The sequence below is a fragment of the Schistocerca americana genome, chromosome 11 (genome assembly GCF_021461395.2).
Source record: "Schistocerca americana isolate TAMUIC-IGC-003095 chromosome 11, iqSchAmer2.1, whole genome shotgun sequence".
Lineage (NCBI taxonomy): Eukaryota > Metazoa > Arthropoda > Insecta > Orthoptera > Acrididae > Schistocerca > Schistocerca americana.
The window spans coordinates 157,508,325-157,513,000 of record NC_060129.1 but is presented as its reverse complement, the minus strand read 5'-3'; positions in this window follow the sequence as shown (position 1 = coordinate 157,513,000).

Below are 4,676 nucleotides of genomic sequence, written 5' to 3'. Positions count from 1 at the left end.
GAAAGTGCCAGTGATTTCGACGAGATGTGATTTGTGCAAGAATGGGCTCGACCCATATCGAAGCAGTAGAGCGTTTGATGTCCTCGAGAAGCACTTTGGAGACTGCATTCTGGCTCTGGGGCACTCAGATTCAACTGGCATGGGCCTCGATTGGATTCACTTTCAGATAAAACAGCTGTGTCATGCTTACTTGTACATGTAAAACCACTCTCACTTTCTACCTATTCGTTGAATAGATTAAGAATAATTGTTTATAGCACACTTCCTCGCTAGACTCATTTCTGAACATGTGTATAACCTGTGTAGAGCGCACACCAATAAAAGTCCTTTCTTTTTGTATACAGCTTCCACAGAACATATCAGTGTCTGTGCATATTCCTACATTCTTCTATAACTCAAAGTTTATTTAGCCATTTTACGTTATGAAACATTTTCTGCATACCTAAATAAGCTGCCTATTTACATTTTAAAATTAAGTTTAAAGATATTATTCCTCCTTCGATACTTCGGGTTTTCCTGAATCCAAACTGACTCTGATAATATTATGTCAACTGTTCGAAGATTCGATGACAATGGAAGCCTTTATTTTATGAGGCACTTACCACTAAGCTAAGACTTCGGCAATTTTAGTATTTTAAGACATTCCTCCTTTTAGGATTAATATTATGATGTTTCTCTAGAATCTAAGGACAGTTTTCCCTCTTCACATATGTTACACTTAGGAGTATATAACACACTTCTGATTTCGATTCCTCCGGGTTCGAGAAATTCAGCAGGAATGTTGTCTTTCCCTTGTGCTTTCTTGTTTCTCAGGATTCTCAGAGCTAGTTGATACAAAATAACTGCAATAAATAATAATCATTTAACATGTCATTTAAAGGATCAACCTGATCGTCTAATGTAGTAACTGGAACTATGACTATCTTCAGCACTAATTATACCGTGTAATAAAGAACTTATATCAAGAAAGATTAGTTATCAATACCACCTGGAACAATGTGGTAGCATGACATCAGTTATGAAATGATGGCAAATATGTTAGTTGAAAAGGTGGCATATTCTCCATAACTGGCCCTGACATATCGCCCTGCAGTAATAGCTTCCAACCATAGTACCATAGTGCAACCAGATACTAGCTAGGACTTGCAAACACATACACACACACCAAATCATCATCTTTACCGATTAACTGAACTTTACAACGAAGAATATTTTCTTTGGTAATTTTTGTTTCCCAAATGATGAAACATAAATTATACTCAGCTTTTGTAGACGCTTTATTAAACCTCAGACTAATGAGTCAATGACACAATTTGCACTTCTTATTTGTAACAACCATTTTTCATAGACTGATGTAGCCTTTCTCACTGCATTTACTACTCCTCAAAAACGAAAGTTAACTAACGGTCTGCACTGACGGTATACACTTGTTAGAAAACATGTTTCCTCTACACCACTTCTCTCTCTCATGACAGTTGCTTCACCCTCTCGCTGCAGCCTTACTTAAAATGGATGAAGCTAAAATCCGCGCACTATACTTACTGCTTCTAAAGCACATGATTGCGGGAAACCTTACTTCTGAACTGTTAGAAATCGAACGATTTCAACTTGCCAATGCTTTTCGGATGAAGTGAGAAATGAAGAAATTTCTGGTGTATTGCAAGAACCTTTATGAGATATTTAAGCATACATGATTTATATGTCTCGATTTATCTATCACAGGTGCATGGTAAAAAGTACAAACTATTCTGTATAACAGGAGGATTATGTGTGGAAGATGAGGTTCATACATTCATTTGACTAGCTCTGTCTTCACCACATTGTGTCATTCGTTAATGCTATTATTTGAAAGTAAAAGTTAATTAATGGTAACCTATGTAATAACTATTATACTTTTATGAAGCAGTAAGAATAAGCGCGACGTTTTTTTAAATAATTTAGTATTGTTATCGAAACACAGATAGACACATTTGTCTTTATCCCTCACGAAATTTAATTTTATGCATTGTGAGTGGGGGTAGGGGGTGTAACGGTGCCACTACTGTACACAACGTTGTGTGTTGTGATATTGGACTATGTCAGAAGCTGCCATCCAGCAATGCCGCCACCTTGATGTAATGTTTCTAGAAAGTCATTCCAGACTGTGATAGCAGTTAGTTGATCCCCTGTGGGTATCAGTTCCTGCAGAGAAACATGCTGGATTGGCGGTTAAGGACAGTGTGATACAGATTTCAGGCGTAAAATATCATTTTTTTCTTAAATAACTTTAGAAATCGGAACTTTGTGTTGAATAAATTACGAATTCAGTACTTTCTGACGCTCTTAGTAATCTGATAGATCTCCATTTTGATATTCTGAGCAAATAATTGTAGAAAGAGACTAACGATAAGAGGTCTCTATTCCTTCTGGGGCTTTTTGTACTAGCAAATAGGGAAGTTTTAAGGGGAGATTTTGGTCCAAAAAATCGATTTTTCAAAAATATCATTCTGTTGATCTACACACTTTAATCTATGTTGTGTGCGAATTTTATCGTGATAGCAGTTTTAGAAATGCCTTTATACTGTTAAACTGATTAAATCTGCACTGCAGGCCACTCCCACCTCTCCCGACAATTGGGGAATTGGTGGCTTCAGCGGAATTTTTGTCAGTGTTGAAGCTATTTTCTTTCGATATCTTTGGTTGACATCTATATCTTTGCCTGAAAACTTGGTTTTATGTGGTTTATTTACGTTTTGACAATACTAACACATATTAGTAGGTGGAAAGTTGAATTCGCAAACCTTTATGTGGAAGTCTAGATTTATGCACAATGGGTGGCGGAAAAATTGTGTTTAGCTGATGGAAGTTTCATGGAAATCGGTTCACCAACAAAAAAGAATAAATAGCTAGAAATGAAGAATATAAGCTCTCAGCTTATCCACTGACCAAGCACCAATGCACAATCTGTGTCCGAAAGGCGATTGGTGTAAGTTAAACAACAGAAATGAGACGTATTTACGTAAACACTGATAACCAGAACATGTTATGAATGCATTTAAACCCACATTCAGGTTTGTTGTAAAACCTTCTTTATTTAGGAAGTGTCTTCATGGAGAGACACAAAATGAAAATGAAAGCCTCAATTATTTAATTTGGATTAGATGCTCAAAAGGGACATTCTGTGGACTTGAAGTACTCAAAATAGGTGTCTATTATGCAGTTATATGTCACAATAACGGAAATAATGGCAGAATTGAAGTTCTGAAGAGTGTTGGTATATATCTTGATGTGTTTACAAGAAAAGCATTTTACACCATCGAGAAAGCTAACAGATCAGTGTCTTAGCTGCAAATGCAGGCCAGGCAGATTCGAAGAGGAGAGAAGAGAAACCTGAAGGATGAGGAATATCAGTATGGAGGATTTTAAAATTGAGGTAAGATTATTGCATGTTTAAATATGAGAAGATAAACGTTGAACATCATTTCCTCTGTTTCACAATTTTTACTTTATTAGAAGCCTTTTATCAAAAAGTATATGCTCTAATGCTTTGAAATTTTCGTGAAGTGTTCGCCACGTACTGCTGTCTCCTCGGAACTAAAAAATTCGAGATCCTCCAAATACATTCGTAATTTTAGATGATTATATGTAGAAAAAGTTAATTTTGGATGTGCAAGATTAAAAACTTTCTTAATGACACAGTTTGTGCCATAGATTAATAACTGCGGTTCAATGGTCTTATAACCTTCTTAGAACACTACAATAAAAGTTTCAGATTAATTGCATGGTTAGAATATAAGTTATGGCTTTTTATAAGAAAACAATAAAAATAAAAAATTCAAATTAATTGCAAATTATTAATCCTTCTTATTTCAATATATTTTTCTGTTAAAACGCTGCTCATTTGCTTTATGCACGGTAAATTTTAGATTTCTACATTAATAAATGTGGGTGTAATGATTTTTTAAATAAACATTTTCTGTTACATACCTACTGAAACAGTTTTTTTAATGATTTGCATCTATTAGCTTGTGGCATCAGTCTGACACAGAAAGTATATCATATTGTTGCAAATGGCGTGTGATTGGAAACAGATCCCAACTGGAGGTTTATACAGATTTGATTGTGGCTCATACAAGTATAGAGGGTACTGAATGAGGGCAAAGGACTGCTCAGTGACACCGTGTTCCAGAAGCCCTAACAGTGGGACGAGTTCATGAAGCTGAGGAGGCCATGGCCGTGGATCTGGGTGCCCTGCTGGACGCCGGGGACGGCGCTGTGGTGACTCTGCTGGCCGGGGACAATACGCAGCTGGTGGCTCACAGGGCTATCTTGGCCGCCAGGAGCGCTGTGTTTGCGGGCATGCTCCGTCGTCTCACCTTAGAGGCCAGCAGCAGCCAGCTCGCACTCTCCGACATAGAGGGCCCTGTGCTGCGGCAGGTGCTGGCACACCTCTACACCCTCCAGCCCCCACAGCTGCCCAGCATGGCGCCGCAGCTGCTGGTCGCCGCTGACCAATACGGCTTGTCAGTACTGAAGGTGCAGTGCGAGCAACAGGTGGCCGCGCAGCTGTCTGTCGAGACTGCATCAGCCACAGGTGTTCTCGCGATTAGGCACTCCGCTAACATGTTGAAGCAGGCTGCCGTCGCCTTCATAAAGGCCCACTTGCTCAGTGCGATGGCGACGCAGGGCTGGGATGA